Source organism: Vulpes vulpes, chromosome 13, assembly GCF_048418805.1.
Source record: "Vulpes vulpes isolate BD-2025 chromosome 13, VulVul3, whole genome shotgun sequence".
NCBI classification, from domain to species: Eukaryota; Metazoa; Chordata; class Mammalia; order Carnivora; family Canidae; genus Vulpes; species Vulpes vulpes.
The window spans coordinates 106,177,967-106,196,246 of record NC_132792.1 but is presented as its reverse complement, the minus strand read 5'-3'; the positions used below and the strand labels follow the sequence as shown (position 1 = coordinate 106,196,246).

At 44.9% G+C, this 18,280-nt stretch overlaps 1 long non-coding RNA gene across 3 annotated transcripts in view; it reads left to right on the top strand.

Annotated features, from left to right (window-relative positions):
- Positions 1-2,608: 2,608 nt before the first annotated feature.
- Positions 2,609-18,280, top strand: part of LOC112918824 (uncharacterized) — a 170,029-nt gene continuing 154,357 nt past the window's right edge. For all 3 annotated transcript variants that reach the window (XR_003234764.2, XR_011996223.1, XR_011996224.1), the window contains exon 1: positions 2,609-2,929. This is a non-coding gene — a long non-coding RNA (uncharacterized lncRNA). The remainder of the gene's footprint in view (positions 2,930-18,280) is intronic.

The following is an 18,280-nucleotide window of genomic DNA, read 5'->3' as shown; positions in this document are numbered from 1 at the left end:
TCTTCCTCATCCGTTCACCGGTCAATGGACATTTGGGTTGTTTCCACTTCTTGGCTACTTTGAAGACTGCTGTGATGGACATGGGTAGGCAATTTTTTTTTTTTTTTGCTTTAAAAACTTTCAGATAAATACTCAGAAGTGGGATTGCTGGATTGTATGGTAATTCTATTTTTAACTTTTTGAGGCATCTCCATACTGTTTTCCAAAGTGGCTGCATACCACTTAGTCCTGCCACCCTCACAGAAGCATTCTGGTTTCACCCCATCCTCACCAATACTTGTTACTGCCTGGCTTGTTTGTTTAGTAGGGAGTGTCTTGATGGATATGAAATGGTATCTCACTGTGGTTTAGATTTGCATTTCTGATTAGTGATGTTGAACATCTTTTCATATGTTTGTTGGTTACTTCAGATTTCTTATTTTTTCTCTCTGCCTGGTACAACTCTTTCTATCCTTTTACTTTCCACCTATTTGTGTCTTTGTACAATATCTATCATTGAATTGGCCCATGTAGTGTATATAATGTACTTACTGATATCAGGATGTGACATCTTTGAGGCAGAGGGCAGACTCTGGTAGGCAGCATAATGTTCCCCTGAAGATGTCTATGTCCTAATCACCAGAACTTGTCTGTGAGTGTGGTGTTGTATGTGGCAAGAGGGATTTTGCACATGTGATTAAGCTTACTGACCTTAAAATGGGGAGATTAGGGACACCTGGATGTCTCAGTGGTTGAGCGGCTGCCTTTCGGCTCAGGGCGTGATCCTGGGGTGCCAGGATGGAGTCCCACATCACGCTCCCTGTAGGGAGGCTGCTTCTCCCTCTGCCTGTGTCTCTGCCTCTCTCTCTGTGTCTCTCATGAATAAATGAATAAAACCTTTTTTAAAAAATGGAAGGATTATTCTGGATAATCTGGGTGGGCCTAATCTAAACACATGATTGTTTTTTTTTAAAGATTTTATTTATTTATTCATGAGAGAGAGAGAGAGAGGCAGAGGCACAGGCAGAGGGAGAAGCAGGCTCCATGCAGGGAGCCCGATGTGGGACTTGATCCTGGCACCCCAGGATCATGCCCTGGGCCGAAGGCAGGCGCCAAACCACTGAGCCACCCAGGGATCCCCTAAACACATGGTTCTTAAAAGCAAAGAACCTTTCCCAGGTGGGTGAGAGATAGGAGACAGAAGAAAAAGGAGGACAGATTTGAAGCATGAAAAGGACTCAACCCAAAGTTATAACCTTTGTAGATGGAGGGAGGAAGGAAGCCTCAAGTCATGGAATGTAGCCTTGCCCAGTGGGAGCTTGGACTGACCCTCTGCTGACAGCCAGCAAGAAGGCAGGACACTCAGTCATAGACCTCAAAGAAATAAATTCCCTCAACAACATGAGTGAGCAGAAAAAGGATTCTCCCCTCCAGCCTCTGCAAAGAAACATAGCCTGTCAATATGTTGACTTTGGTCTAGTGAGACCTGTTCAGGAGGTCTGACCTCCAGAATGGATCTGTGTTGTTTTAAGCCATTAAGCTTGTAGTAATTTGCTATGGCAGTATTGGAAAACCAATACAGCACATATTTAGGGGTTCATCCTCTGCACAGATTCCTCCCAGGAATCTAACTTTCCAGTTCTTCTACTGGCCTCAAACTGTTCTCTGTCCCCTTCTGGCCAATCAGGCTCTCTGCAATTGGAGCAGCTCTGGCTTGGGAGTTGCCCTCAGGTAAAAAGCCACAAACTCCCAAATCTCAACAATTTCTGTTCATCTTTCAAGTTTGCCCTCCATCCAGTTTCTGCCTTCTTTTGGTCAATCTCCAAGGCCTTCAAATACTGCTTTAACTGTTTTGCTCAGCTTTTATAATCATCATCTGCAGGAAGCTTAGTTTGCCGTTTCCAAAAGCTGGGACCTCATTATACTCTTCTGCCTACTTTGACGTTTGCAATTTTCTTTTCTTTTTTCTTTTTTTAAGATTTTATTTATTTATTCCTGAGAGACACAGGCAGAGGGAGAAGCAGGCTCCATGCAGGGAGCCTGATGTGGGACTCGATCCCAGGACTCCAGGATCACACCCTGGGCTGAAGGCAGGCACTAAACCGCTGAGCCACCCAGGGATCCCAACGTTTGCAATTTTCTTTAGAAATAAATTGTTAAGGGGCACCTGGTTGGCTCAGTGGTTGGGCAGCTGCCTTTCGCTCAGGGCGTCATCCTGGAGTGCCTGGGTTGATTCCCACATTGGGCTCCCTGCGGGGAGCCTGCTTTTCCATCTCCCTCTGCCTGTGTCTCTGCCTCTCTATGAATCATGAATCTCTATTCATGATTGAATAAATAAAATCTTTTTTTAAAAAAAAGAAGAAAAATTGTTAAAAATTAGTTTGTGCAAAGTCTTAATTTTCCTCATTAATCTGAAGGCTAAAACTGAGTTGTCTTTTCTCAGTATGGCACTTTACAAAATGAATAAAAGGTAAGATAGAGAACTTTGGCTGGAGGTGGGAGGTGGGAAGGACCCAACCTTAGCAGCAGAAGGAACCGGGGCGACAGGTTTGTCGCACCACATGCAGTCCCGCACAATCACCAGCAGGGGGAAAGATTAGTTATCTGTTTCCGAAGGATCCCCGCGCCTCGCCGCCAATTCCCCAACCAAAGGAAGAGGGAAGAGTGCCGGGGAGGTCTCGGTCAGTGTACGCAGGGCACTGGCTTCGAGGGGATCCCCGAGAACGCCAAGACCCCGCGAAATAGGGTGTACCTGTTCCCTGCAGCCGTCTCTTTTCGAGGCACTCGGACAAGTTGGCTGCACCTCCCTGGAGACCCTGCGGGCAGGGGCTGCAGCAGCGCGGAGCCGCCTCCAGAGCGGCCGCGGCAGCGCGGGCGGGACGCGAACCCAGGTGCGGCCGCGCGGCCCGCGGTGCCCAGGTGAGCCCGCGCCCGGGTCTGAGTGATCCAGGTGAGTCCGCGCCCGGCCCCGCGGCGCGTGCAGGTGAGCCCGCGCGCACCACCCCAGCGCCTCGGTCGGAGTCGGCTGCTGGGACTCGAGCGGTCGGGGGGCAAAATGGGTTGAAGCGGCGAGCGCGAGGCACGGTTGCGGCTCCCGGGGCTGGGGTCAGGAGACCGGGAAGGACCCTCCCCTAAGCGGTCCGTAGTATTTTAGTCTTAAACACAAGCGGTGCAAATGAGAGGATGTGTATGGGAGAGGCGGCTGAGTGGTTATCTCAGTGGCGCCGGGCACTCATCATTCCCCTGCGGACCGTGGCTAAACTGCTTATGATTTTGTAACCGGTGGTACAGCGAGGGTCTGTGCCTCCGAGTTTTAAGTAGCTGCGTGGGTAAATGATGAGCTGCAGACGGGAAGAAACAGCCACCACTTTAGGGTTGTTTTAAGATCGAAAGTCAGTGGATGCTGAAGCAGTGAGAGAGATCGGAAGCGGAAAGCAAAAAACAGAAAGGTAAGACGCACACATATGGGAAGTTAAAGCAAAACACAGCCAAACCAAACCGCCTGAAGACAGCCTAGTGGATCCCATAGCTCGGTGGGGCGTGCAGGTGAACAGCAGCGTTGCCCTGGGTGGGGGAGGGGGGTGGGAGGGACATGACCCCCCAACAGATCACTGGAGTCAGAGGAGGTCTCTGGTGGAGAATGTACATTGGTTATCGCTGGGATTTTAAAGTCACCACGGGAGGTATAGAAACGGGTGCAACATGTAGGCAACAAGTTTTCTTTTGACAAATTATCAAATGATAAGGTATAAACATGTAATTGGATTGGTACACAAATTGCCAAGTGCTCTGCTTTTCTATACCTTGATGAACATTCAAAGTGGAATCTCTAGAAAAGCATTCAGTGTAAATAATTAGGCTTTAGGATCAAAGTGTTACAACACAGCACAACAAATTTTTCTGGTCTCAATATTGCCTATGGCAGCAGAAATCTATATTTAAATGTATTTCAAGAACGTGTCCCTTTGTTTTAGGTGGCTAACTGCTAGTTTAAAATTGATGAGAATATAAAATATTCCAATATCTTGAAATATATACAAAAGTCAAATAAGGGACTGGGTGGCTCAGTGGTTGAGTGTCTGCCTTTGGCTTGATCCCAGGGTCCTGGGATCGAGTCCCACATCCAGCTCCCTTCAGGGAGCCTGCTTCTCCCTCTGCCTATGTCTCTGCCTCTCTCTGTCTCTCATGAATAAATAAAATCTTAAAAAAAAAAAAAAGTCAAAACATTTGCCAAGTTCTACATGAAAATAACAGAGTCGAGTTCAGCTACTTTTCAGAAGATCCGTATTATGTTTGGATGCTGCCCTTTCTGCTACTCTGTATTTGAGGGCTGAGGGGATATTTGTTATTGCAGACTTACCTCTGTGTGCCCATAGGCCTGTAATACCTAAATGGTCTTCCCACTTTTCTAGTTGGTTAGTCCTAGGGTTTTTCCTAGTTACATCATTTTTTTTTCTAAGTCCTAGTCTTGTGTTATAAAACTTGCCTATTTGTTTGATGTTTTAAAAAATTTGAAAGGGGCGAGAAAAGGCAGGTTACATATCCATGAATCAGACATGGCAATAAAACCTCGGTTATTGGAGAGGCTGTTGAGAGGGAGTTGTTGATTGAATGGGAAATGAGAAATGAGGGGCGGGAGGATATGGTGATACTGTTGGAACTTTGCATACTATTTCTTCCTAAATGGTGAGGAGTTCAGAACAGGCACTCAGGCTTAGTTTTGGCCGAAAGACATTAGAAGTATTTTTCTTAGGCGGTGTTTATATGAGGAGCCTCTTAGCACTTTCTCATAAACTCTCAGGGATTGCCTCCTAGTGCTTTAGAGGCAAGGTACTTGTCACTAAACTATTATCTTAAATCTTGCTTTAGTATATTTTATATGGCTCTAATGGAACTTAACAATCAGAATATGTACTATTAGTTATTTTTTAAAGACAAGAAACAAGTGTGGGCTATGTGATTCCTTCCATTAGTTGTTTACATTTGAGCTTGTGTCCACTGGAAAAAACTATTAACTGTTGCCTGAGTAAGATCTGTATTTTATTTATTTATTAATTATTTTTATTTTAACGCAAAGACACTCTGGAAATAGAGGCAGTCCTTGGCTGGTATAGCAGCTCCTCTATCTCACCTAGAACCTAATCTCCTCTCTTTCTTTCTGCCATCCTCAGTGTGTAGCTTCCATCTTCCAGGTAACCTCATGATTAGAAGATGATGGCTGAAGTTCTTTTTTTTTTTTTTTTTTTTTTTTTTTGATGGCTGAAGTTCTGATCATCACACCCACATTCTAGATAGGAACACAGAGGAAAGGGAGAAGAGCACCGGGTAGCTGAGTAAGATTTAACAACGTCCACTTAGGTTTTATGGTAGATTGTCTGTAAAGATGGCTGCCAGTAATTCTTGCTTATGCCCCTTTTCCCATCAAGGAGTGGAATTTATTTCTTTTCTTTGTGAGTCAGGGCTGGCCCCGTGACTTGCTTTAACCAGTAGAATGCATTGGAAGGCTTTACTAGGTCTTGCTACTTCTGTTTTGCCCTCTTGGGTTCAGGCTGCCATGTAAAGAGGCTTGCACGAGACTACTGAATAATGAACAACCAGGTAAGGAGAGGTCTAGCCAGTCCCCAGCTATTCCAGCTACCTCAGGTGAGGGATCAGTCATGTGTGTGAAGCCATCTTGGATGTGCCGGGCCTCAGCTGCACACCAGTAGGCACCACATGGAACACAAGAACCACCCAGGTAAGCCCTGTCAACTTACAGAATTGTCAAGGCAAATCAGTGCTGAATTGGGCTGAAACACAATCAATTGGCCCTTGCCTCCAAATGCCAGGATGTCCAAAAAGTAGGTTCACTAGTGGTCTCCTTGGGTGCACTGGACGTGGTAGAAATTCACATAGCATCCCAGCAAGCCTGGGATGGTTACCTGCATACTTGGCATTGATGGGATTGGGTCACCCACACAGGCTGGGCTCCTGGGTTCAACTTCAGCTCTTCTTCTCTGCTCTGAAGCTTCTGTGCCTTTACCACCTCAGGTGGCCACTGAACCCTCAAGGCACACTTGTGAGGTCACAGCTCCCTGCTGCTGTCAGGTCACTTAGCTCTTGTTCTCAGAGTAGAAGCCTGATTGGATCAGATCACTTTGCAACCAGGCCACAGTGAGGTGATTGCTCTGCTTTGGATTCGCTGCACATCCCTTACCTCTTATTGCCTTTCCTAGTCAGCCCTGCCAGGAGAGGGACATGGTCCTTGAGCTCTGAAGACACTGGATCAAGTTATGGCTATACCCCTTTCTGGCTATGTGACTCTGAGCAGGCTTGATTGCTTTTTACATCAGTTTTCTCATCTGTAAAGTGGGACTAGGGATGCCTTCTTCATAAGGTTATGGTGAAGATCAAGGCTAGAGTGTCTGTAAGCACACAGTGTGTGGACAGTAACTGACCACAGTGACCATGACTATTTGTGTTTTATTGTAACTTACACAGCAGCTAGGTGCACCCTTTGTGGAATCCATGATCTTGAAAAGCCAGCTGTCAGCCCAGTAATACTTTCCCACAGATGTCTGTCATAAAATGAGAATTTTTTCCCATGGAAGTTTATTTTCTACTATGTTACTACATTTAAAGTTTTTTTTAGGGCAGCCCGGGTGGCTCAGCGGTTTAGTGCCGCCTTCAGCCCAGGGCGTGATCCTGGAGTCCCAGGATCGAGTCCCACATCAGGCTCCCTGCATGGAGCCTGCTTCTCCCTCCTCCTGTGTCTCTGCCTCTCTCTCTCTCTGTCTATCATCAATCAATAAATAAATCTTTCTTCTTTTTAAAGAGTTATAAAATCAGGGGATCCCTGAGTGACTCAGTGGTTTGGCACTTGCCTTTGGCCCAGGGTATGATCCTAGAGTCCTGGGATGGAGTCCCACATTGGGCTTCCTGCATGGAGCCTGCTTCTCCCTCTGCCTGTGTCTCTGCCTCTGTCTCTCTCTCTCTGTGTGTCTCTCATGAATAAATAAATAAAATCTTAAAAAAAAAGTTTCTTTTAAAATATTGCAAAACTTTTTTTCAAAATCATGAATTGAGAGGAACATTATCTGATAATATACTTAACAATAACCAAAAGTCTTTGCATGTCGTATACTCCTGGTTTTGCTCTGTGTCTGGGGTGGGTGGGGAGGTTGAAAGTATGAGGTGTTCCTCTGCGTTCTGTGTCACACAATCTCCCAGCACAGCTTTTGGGTGGGACTTACACTGCTCCCCTGGGACAAAGACGACTGAAGAGAAAAACCAGGGACATCTGAGTGCTTTTGAAGACACGCTTTTGATTTGTTCTAGGCTGTACCTTAACCCAATGTACATATGAGCTTCCATACAGGGAGGGCTTAAAAATCTTGTAAGGTGGATTCTCTCATAATTGCTTATTTAATAGCTATGACCAGGGATGAGGCACTTTGTTGATGTATTTATTTGATATTTTTTTAGATGTGTTTATAGAGAGGACAGGTTTGCCATTCTGTTTATGATGTACCTTTACAATTACTTCCTGTGGTATATATTACTTCCATAAAGACAAATTCTTGGGGATGCCTGGGCGGCCCAGCAGTTGAGCATCTGCCTTTGGCTCAAGGTGTGATCCCAAGGTCGTGGGATCGAGTCCCACATCAGGCTCCTTGCATGGAGCCTACTTTTCCCTCTGCCAATAAAATAAAAATAAAATCTGAAAATAAAATCTTAAAAAAAAAAAAGACAAATTCCCCAAAGGGGACTTTTTGACCTTCTTAGACTGTAAAGCACTATAGAGATGTAGGCATGCCTATAATTCTTTATGTTGGACACACCCTAACTTGGTTGTAACATTTCTTAAAAAAAAAAAAAAAAGATTTTATTTATTTATTCATGAGGGGGAGAGAGAGAGGCAGAGACATAGGCAGAGGGAGAAGCAGGCTCCATGCAGGGAGCCTGATGTGGGACTCAATCCCAGGACCCCGAGATCAAGCCTTGAGCCTAAGGCAGACGCTCAACCACTAAGCCATCCAGGTGTTCCGGTTGTGACATTTCTTTTTGTAACCCTGGAGGGCCAAGGGAGTGCCATATGTAGAAAGCAACGATTGATTTTGTGAGCTTCAGCCTGACACAGGATTTATAACTACTGGTCCGAGTACACACTCACAGGGTGCCTGGGTGGCTCAGGCAGTTAAGTGTCTGCCTTAGGCTCAGGTCATGATCCTAGGGTCCTAGGATTGAGCCCTGCATCTGTTCCCACCTCAGTGGGGAATCTGCTTCTCCTTCTCCCTGCTCATGTTCTCTCTCTATATCTCTGTGTCTCTCAAATAAATAAAATCTTAAGAAAAAAGAAAGAAGTATACACTTACATCTCAGTGTCTGCCAATCAGAGGCAAGAGGAGGGATGCTTTTCCCCAAAAATAAATTTTTACTTATTTATAAACTAATCTACTTTTATCAACTTCAGATAGGACAAGAGGGTATGAGACCTTCCTCCCATTCCCCAGAGATAGGCAGCCACTGCTAAGAGTCTCTTATCCTCCTCCTAGCAATTTTCTGTGTTAACAAACATGTACTCGCATGATTTGCTTCTCTCTCTCTCTCTCTCTCTTTTTCAAAGATTTTATTTATTTATTTGAGGGAGAGATAGCATGAGCTGAGTGGGAGCCGTAGAGGGAGAGGGAAAAGCAGACTCCCCACTGAGACAGGAGCCTGATCCAGGGCTTGATCCCAGAACCCTGGGATCATGACCTGAGCCAAAGGCAGCTGCTTAACTGACTGAGCTACTTAGGTACCCCTTGTGTGGTTTGCTTCTATTTCAACACAAATGGTTTCATACCATATGTGTTGTAATAGCGTCTTTACATATCTCTAGGGCTGGAATGAATTTCCATTGCAGCATCTATACTCCATTTTATTCTTTTTAACTGCTCCAGAGCATCTCCTTGAATGGCAGGACCAGGATCGACCAATCCCAAGTGATGATCATTTCTAAATAGGTTGTATCTAAAACTAAACACTTTGGGGCAGCTCGGGTGGCTCAGTGGTTTAGCTCCTGCCTTCGGCCCAGGGTATAATCCTGGAGTCCCTGGATCGAGTACCATGTCAGGCTCCCTGCATGGAGCCTACTTCTCCCTCTGTCTCTGCCTCTCTCTCTCTCTATGTCTCTCATGAGTAAATAAATACAGCTTTGGGGATCCCTGGGTGGCGCAGCGGTTTGGCGCCTGCCTTTGACCCAGGGCGCGATCCTGGAGACCCGGGATCGAATCCCACATCGGGCTCCCGGTGCATGGAGCCTGCTTCTCCCTCTGCCTGTGTCTCTGCCTCTCTCTCTCTCTTTCTGTGACTATCATAAATAAATAAAAAAAAATTTAAAAAAAAAATAAATAAATAAATACAGCTTTAAAAAAAATAAAACTAAACACTTTACTAGACTTTTTCAGAATTATTAAGCCAATTTTTAATAAATTTTATTTTTTAGAACAGTTTCAGATTTACAGCTAAACCAAGCAGAAAGTACAGAGAATTCCCATATACCCTCTGCCTCTACATATGCCCAGCCTCCCCGATCTACACAGAGAGTGGGACATTTGTTACAACCCATGAACCTACACTGACACATCATTATCATCAAAAGTTGATAGTTTACATTAGAGTTCATTCTTAATGTTGTATACTGTATGGGTTTTGACAAGTATAATGACATGTACCCACCACTATAGTGTTAGAGTAGTTGCACTGCTCTAAAAATCCTCGGTGCTTCATCTGTTCATTTCTGCTGACCCCTGGCCATCACTGGTCATTTTATTCTTTTTCCTAATTTTGCCTTTTCCAGAATGTTCTGTTGCTGGAATCATGCAGTATGTAGCCTTTCCAGTTTAGCTTTTTTTTCACTTAGTAATACACATTCAAGTTTTGTCCAGGTCACTTCATGGCTTGATAGTTCCTTTCTCTTTTGTGCTGAATAATATTCCATTGCAAGGATGTACCACAGTTTATGCATCCATTCACCTACTGAAGGGCATCTTGGTTGCTTCCAAGTTTAGGCAGTCATGAGTAAAGCTTCTATAAACATCGTTGCGCAGGTTTTTGTGTGGGCATAAGTTTTCAACTCATTTGGGAAAATACCAAGGAGTGTGATCACTGGATCATATGCCAAGAGTATATTTAGTTTTGTAAGAAACTGCCAAACTGTCTTCCGAAGTAGCTGCACCAGGTTGCATTCCGGCCAGCAGTGAATGAGAGGTCCTGTTGCTCCACATCCTCGCCAACATTTGGTGTTGTCAGTATTTTGGATTTTGGTCATTCTAATAAGGATATAGCAGTATCTCGTTGTTGTTTTAATTTGCAATTCCTTAATGACATATGACGTTGAACATCTTTTCATATGCTTATTTGCTATTTTTATATCTTTTTTGGTGAGGTGTCTGTTCAGATCTATTGCTTTTCTTTTTTTTAAAGATTTTATTTATCCATGAGAGACTCAGAGAGAGAAAGCCAGAGTCATAGGCAGAGGGAGAAGCAGGCTCCTTGGAGGGAGCCGGATGTGGGGTCCCCGGATCACGCCCTGAGCCCAAGGCAGAAGCTTAACTGCCGAGCCACGGAGGCATCCCTTATTGCTTATTTTTTAATCAAGTTTTCAGTTTTCTTATTGTCCAGTTTTAAGAGTTCCTTTAAAAAAATTTTTTTTGTTTATGTATGGGAAAGAGAAAGAGTACATGCATGAGTACAGGATAGGGGAGGAGCAGAGGGAGAGGGAGAAGCAGACACCCCGCTACTGATCAGAGAGCCCAATGGGGGGCTCAATCCCAGGACCCCAGGATCAATACCTGAGCCAAAGGCAGATGTTTGACTGATTGAGCCACCCAGTGTCCCTAAGAGTTCCTTTTTAACACCTCTGTATCAGATATACCTTTGGCAAATATTTTCTCCCAGTTTGTGCCTTCTTATTCTCTTGATTTTCTTTTCTTTTTCTTTTCTTTTTTTTTTTTAAGATTTACTTATTTATTTGACAGAGAGCACAGACAGGAGGAGAGGCAGAGGGAGAGGGAAAAGCAGGCTCCTCAGTAACCAGGGAGCCTGATGTGGGGCTCAATCTCAAGATCTTGGGAACATGATCTGAGCCGAAGGCAGACACTTAACCAACTGAGCCGCCCAGGCACCCTGACTTGATTTTTTCTAATCACTGAAAAAAAAAAATCATGCCCATATGGCAAGTCTAACAAAGCAAAGATATATTAAGAAAAATGCAATAATCCTCTCTTTCCCATGGTTGCACCCTTTGAAACAACTAATCTGAATTATTTGATTTGTAACCTTCTGTATTTTTCTCTCTGCTCAAATGCTTGTGTGTGTGTAAATGTATATGCATTTTTTCTTTTTGTTTAAAACTAAGCTTCTTTATATATATATCCATAACTTTTTTTTTTTTTTTTAAGCAGAGGGCACCTGGGTGGCTCAGTAGATTAAGTATTTGCCTTTGGCTCAGGTCATAACCTCAAGGTCCTGCAGTCGAGCCTACATCAGGCTCCCCTGCTCAGCAGAGTCTGCTTCTCCCTCTCCCTCTGCCTCTCCCCACCCCCACCCAACGTGAGACTCAAACTCATACCTTGAGATCAAGAGTCACATGTTCATTGACTGAGCCAGCCAGTCATTCCCATAATTTTCTTTTTCTTTCTTTCTTTCTTTTTTTTTAAAGATTTATTTTTATTTATTTATGATAGTCACAGAGAGAGAGGCAGAGACACAGGCAGAGGGAGAAGCAGGCTCCATGCACCGGGAGCCCGATGTGGGATTTGATCCCGGGTCTCCAGGATCGCGCCACGGGCCAAAGGCAGGCGCCAAACCGCTGCGCCACCCAGGGATCCCTCTTTCTTTCTTTCTTTCTTTCTTTCTTTCTTTCTTTCTTTCTTTCTTTCTTTCTTTCTTCCTTCCTTCCTTCCTTTCCTTTTTTCTTTTCTTTTCTTTTTTTTCTTTTCCTTTCCTTTCCTTTCCTTTCCTTTCCTTTCCTTTCCTTTTCTTCTTTCTTTCTTGCTTTCCTTCTTTCCTTCTTTCCTTCTTTCTTTCTTCTTTTTTTTGACTTTATTTATTTATTCATGAGAGACACACAGAGAGGCAGAGACACCAAGGAAGAAGTAGGCGTCATACAGGGAGCCTGGTGTGGGACTCAATCCAGGATTCTGAGAACATGCCCTGGGCCAAAGGCAGACACTCAACTGCTGAGCCACCCAGGTGTCCCTATAATTTTCTTTTATATACTTCCTCTAAACAATACATCACTGGTAGATTTCTAGGCAAATATGTATAAATGTAACTTGTTCTTTTTCATGGCTGTGCAATAATCCTTGGTACAGATATTATAGTCAGGTCAAGTGCTCCTTAATTGTGGATATTTAGGATGTTTCCAAATTTATTTTCCTTTTCTATTTTAAACAATGATGATACTTTTATTCTTGTACGACAGATCTCTCAAAGTGAGACTCCTGGATCAAAGGTTATATTATTTCTAATTTTAATGGAAATTGCCAAATTATTTTCCAAAAGATTGTAATGATTCACACTCCCACCAGCAATGTAAGAGGTGCACATTTCCCCACATTCTCATCAGTGCTGTTAGTGGTCTTTAAAATGTTTACCCATCTGTTAGTATTGTTTGTTTCTTTTAAAAAAAGATTTTATTTCTTTATTTGAGAGAGAGAGAGAATGAGGGGGGGCGGGGAGGGGCAGAGGGAGGGAGAGAAGCAAACTCTGCTGAGCAGGGAGCCCGATGCAGGCTTGATCCCAGGACCCTGAGGTTATGATCTGAGCCAAAGGCAAATAGTTAATCTACTGAGCCACCCAGGTGCCCTCTGCTAGTATTGTTTTAATTTGTATTGTGGGCAGCCCAGGTGGCTCAGTGGTTTAGCGCCGCCTTCAGCCCAGGGCCTGTTCCTGGAGACCCGGGATCAAGTCCCACGTCAGGCTTCCTGCATGGAGCCTGCTTTTCCGTCTGCCTGTGTCTCTGCCTCTCTCTCTCTCAGTGTCTCTCATGAATAAATAAATAAAATCTTGACTTGAAGCTCCTTGGCCCAACTCTTTCAAGCAGTGTGACCCTGGGCAAATCATGTAACCACTTTTTATTTTTTATTTTTAAAGATTTTATTTATTCATAAGAGATACACAGAGAGAGAGAGGCAGAGACCCAGGCAGAGGGAGAAGCAGGCTCCATGCAGGGAACCCGATGTGGGACTCGATCCTGGGTCTCCAGGAACAGGCCCTGGGCTGAAGGAGGCATTAAACCACTGAGCCACCCGGGCTGCCCAAATAAAATCTTAAAAAAAAAAATTGTATTGTTTTTACAACCAGTGGCACTGGGCATCTTTTTTGGAGGCATGTGTGTTGGTTGTTTATATCTTTGCCCACATGTCTATTACGTTTAAATGTAGCCTTTTAAAGGCCAGAGTAGGAGACACAGCAGAACAGAGCAGCAAGTGCAGGCCCCAGATTTATGGTGGACAGAATGTAGGGTCCTGTCCTCTGGGCAGCTGCCATCATCACAGTAGGATGATGATGCCCACCGGTGACATACCTTCCCCACCCATCTGTGTGTGCGCTTGCAGAGTTTACTCTAACCCCCGTGTGTGTCTGTTTGCCATCTTTGTAGACTCTGAACTGCCTAAACTTTGATCCTCAGTGCCTAGTAGGGTGCATAATTTGGCCTCCAAAGTGTTGGTTGATTGGATGAATAAAAGTGTCTGTAAGAGCTGGCAGGCCTCAGATGGTGGTGGTGTGTTTGTGTATATGTGTGTGTTTGTGTGCAAGCGTGCGTAAATGTCAGGCATTTAGGCTGGCCCTTGGGTAGGGGCTGCTGTCAGGAAGCTCAGTCTGAGCATGGAGGAGAGGTGCCCGGCAGGTGAGAGTCCCTGGTTTTCTACTTTCCTCTGTCTACTTGGCTTGGCATCTCCCTGTTGCTCCCTCTCTCTGAAACTTTATGTAGGAGTCACTCCTTTTCTAAGAACTCCCTCCCTCCCTCCCACAGCTTGAGCAGCCCTTCCACACCAGAGCAAGGAGACTGTGTTAGATGAAGCCAATTATTCCCCCAAAATATTCCTCCCAGGGAAGGTGGATTCTACACATTCACCATTGACTTGTATGTGGTTTGAAAGGAACTGGCTTGAACCCCAAAGACAGAGCTCAGGAAGATCGTAACCAGCTATTAATGATTAAAGGAACCAAGGATTTTGTGTGTGTGTGTGTGTGTGTGTGTGTGTGTGTGTGTGTGTGTGTTGGGAGGAGTTGAGATGCAAGGTGAATGGGGAGGGAGTGGGGAAAAGAAATTGAATGGACAACAAAAGCCATTTTATTTCTTACTTTTCTTCCATTCATTCATACAACAGATTTTAGACAGGTTCAGGATTCACAAACTTCTTGAGGTCAACAAATTCTGAATATCTGGAGAAAACTATTGACATCTTCTCTTACAAAAGCACAGGTCATATGCACAAAAGTCTTGCATACAATTGTGTGGAGGGGTGCTTCCTGAGACCTCTCAGTAGCCTGGTTCTTTGCCTGTAGCCTCAAAGGGGGACAGATATCCTGGAGGAGGCTGACTTCTTAAGGGACCATTACCACATTATAATTACTTTCCCCCCCAAAAGCTAATTAAAACACCCAAAAAACCATTAAAATTTACTTAGTTGGATTAAGGCCCAGGGAACACTAAGGAGACAGGAAAGAAATGTCTGTTGCCAAAAGCACATGAATACCAGGTGAAGATTAGAAAAGCCTTATAAGAAAGATAAAAGGCATAGTTTTCACTTTGAACTTGAAAAACATCCACTCTGCAGAGAAGCAAGTAGCCAAAGTTAAACGTGACAAAAACAAACAACAGGGTTCAGAGCCATAATCATAGGCATTTAGAGCCGTGGGGACTTTTTAGAAGTCGCATAATGCATTTGCTCTCGGGGCATTTTTATACATTTATTGCATAATTTTGCCATATTTTCCCATTCTGAACTTCAGTGTCGGCTCTATCATTGTTTAGGAGGAAAAGGGTTTGCAGGGTGCCCGTACCAGGGGCCATGATGCCCTCTTGTGACCGTGGGTGAGGCAGGAGCGGAGCAGCCACCAGGCCTGGAGAGAAGGCCAGGAAGTGGAGGAAGGACCTCTTCCTTCATGGAGGGGCTGAGATTTCCACCCGAGGTCTTCAAAAGGTCCTCAGCCTCTCAGGTGCTGGCTGTGAGTGCAAATCTCACCGAGCTCATTGCCCTAGGATTTGCTGATTTCCTTTTCTCGATCGTCAGCAACATGCTGGCTATCCCAGGACTTCGAACATGAATAACTCTGAATTAATAAATGCCAGCCCTTTACATCCACATGTTCTTTATTTTTGAACAGAAATCATTCCCAAAACACGACACGTGTTTTGACCTTACTCAGCTGAATGGACTGTTTTGTTCCAGGGAGAGAGCCCAGGACCACCAGCACTTCATGCCCTGGGAGGGACCTCATGTGGGCCTCCAGGAGCTCCCAGTATTGGCCTGCTTTCCGGCTTGCCTCCTCACAGAAGCGCAAAGAAGGATGTGGGGCTGCAGACCTGGAGGCAGTTAGAGTGAGGCTGCTTTCTCCAAAATGAATGAATTATAGGCAGAAGTGATCTTTTCCCACAATGCACAATGCTTTCCTAAAATGCCAGAAAAACTTCCATCTTCTCCCTTTTTCTCTGTGATCCTCCTTGTCCTTTGATTTTACTGTGGTCTCCCAAGTGCCGTCTATTGCTTATGCATCTCTAGCACGACGCAGTTCTTCAGCCAGCCTCTACCTCGCTGATACAGAAGTTGCTAAAATATGCAGGCGATGCATCCCTCGCTGTCTTCAAGTTGTATCCAAAGCCCCCTTTCTGAGCTGAGTGCACTTTTACCAACACAACAGGAGACTGAAGTTCCTCCCTAGCTTCCTTGATAATTTTACTTATTTATTTATTTATTTATTTATTTAATTTATTTATGATAGTCACAGAGAGAGAGAGAGAGAGAGAGGGAGAGGCAGAGACACAGGCAGAGGGAGAAGCAGGCTCCATGCACCGGGAGCCCGACTTGGGACTCGATCCCGGGTCTCCAGGATCGTGCCCTGGGCCAAAGGCAGGCGCTAAACCGCTGCGCCACCCAGGGATCCCGATTATTTTACTTTTTCACTGAATTCCAAGCAGAGGAAATATTTGGAAATGAGAGCTTTAGTATTCTGGGGCTGAATGTCTTGGTGAGTGCTGTGCCAGTCTTTCAGGTGATGTCTCTGCACTGCAGAGCCATCCTCCTGGGCTCTGTGCAGCTGGCCTGCAACTTTGCAAACCTCATCCCCACCACCCTCAATTCCCCCTACACCCCCTCACCCCAGCCAGTTAGGCTCTGCCAGGAGGCAGCGCTTGATGGAAGCAAAGGTTGAGGAGACAGGGGCTTGCCCAGGCTCCCTTCTCCCAGTTTGGAGGTTCCTGTGAATATCACTCCAATAAAGGTTCCCCACTCTTGTGGTGACAGTTCCTCCCAGGATGCAGCTGGGTCCTATTTGAGCCTCTTGGTAGATTTTCCAACACTTGTGAAGTCAGATGCACCATACTCCTCCAAGAGGCTGCAGCACCAGCTACCCAGAGCCTCTTCCTGGAGATCTGAGTTCCAGGCACACCTGTCCTCTGCCCAGGTCAGATGCCTCACACCTGGCCGGTGCCTCCTTCTCAGGGCTCTGGGTCTGGGTGTCATCTTTCTTTGAGCAGCTCAGAGACACCAGCGTCCGAGGAAGCACCTTGTCCTCTTGTGTCTGAAGAAACTAGCCTTCCGTGGCTGGAGAACTTTCTTGTGAAATGTTTCATGAAATGAAATTCTTTTTTTTTTTTTTTTTTTTTTTTTTTTTTTAGGATTTTATTTATTCATGAGAGACACAGAGAGAGGCCAGAGACACAAGCAGAGGGAGAAGCAGCTCCCTGCAGGGAGTCTGATGTGGGACTCGATCCCAGGACCCCAGGATCATGCCCTGAGCCAAAGGCAGACACTCAACCACTGAGCCACCCAGGTGCCCTCATGAAATGAAATTCTTTAATAGCATTTTGTATTCTGAATAATGTCTTGGACCATAAATTGAATGGTTGAGGTAAGAGTGATGGTAGAAAAAAAACTAACCTTGGACTCTTTCCTTGCTCACCACCTTGTCTAGCAGTAGATTCATTTGCTGTCCTCAGGCAAACCCCTGGTTCTGTAATGACTGTGGGATACAGTTGCATAGATACAATGCAATCATGAAAGGTCTCTTAGTGCATTGGCTCACACTTTGCAAACAGCTGGTAAAAATAAAGAGCTTGGAGAAGATTAGGTTTCTTTCTTTCTTTCTTTCTTTCTTTCTTTCTTTCTTTCTTTCTTCTTTCTTTCTCTTTTATTTTTTTTTAAGGATTTTATTTATTTGGGGGAGGGAGAGAGAGAGAGAGAGAGAGAGAGAGAACAAGCAGGGGGAGCAGTAGAGGAAGAGGGAGAAGCAGACCCTTGCTGAGCAGGGAGCCCGATGCAGGGCTTGATCCCAGGACCCCAGAATCATGACCTGAGCCAAAGGCAGAAGCCCAATGGACTTAGCCACCCAGGCACCCCTTTTCTTTCTTTTCTTTTCTTTCTTTTCTTTTCTTTTCTTTTCTTTTCTTTTCTTTTCTTTTCTTTTCTTTTCTTTTCTTTTCTTTCTTTCTTTTCTAATTGATGCCAGTAGCATTAGGATATGCAAAAGGAGTCAACATGTCCTTTTTTTTATGCTTCAAATCAGGGACATGTGCTCCACTTATGAGGAATGGCAAGCAACATTACAAGACCCATTTCATCAGCCTTGTACAACTGCCTGAGAGAAAGAGTACTTGGTAGTGCATTTATCTGAGAATTCCACATGTTGTCCAACAACTCCGTGGTCTGATCATTCCTGTCATGATTCACTTTGAAATGGACAAGTCAACCTTCAGAAAATAGATCATTCAAGCAGACATAATTTGGTCCTTGAAAGCTTTCGCCTTTGGCTGGCTATGGCGCTGATCCTTCCCTGAACACCTCTTTCTCCTCCGCAGCCTCTTTCTCCAGATTACAGCAGTGGTTAATGGCTTTAACCATATAAGTCTGAACCTGCTAAGAATTTGGTGAGCTGTCCCTTCTGAGCTCTGATGTCCTATATGCTGATGCCTTTTCTGGGCTAAGTTTGCATTTGAGCAGAGCCTGAGACAAGGGCTCTGCTACCTGCAGTTTCTTTGGAGGTGACTCCAGCAGAGGGGAGAGTGAGGCAGAGAAGAGAGGTGAGGATGAGTGGGGGCAGTCTCTCTGCC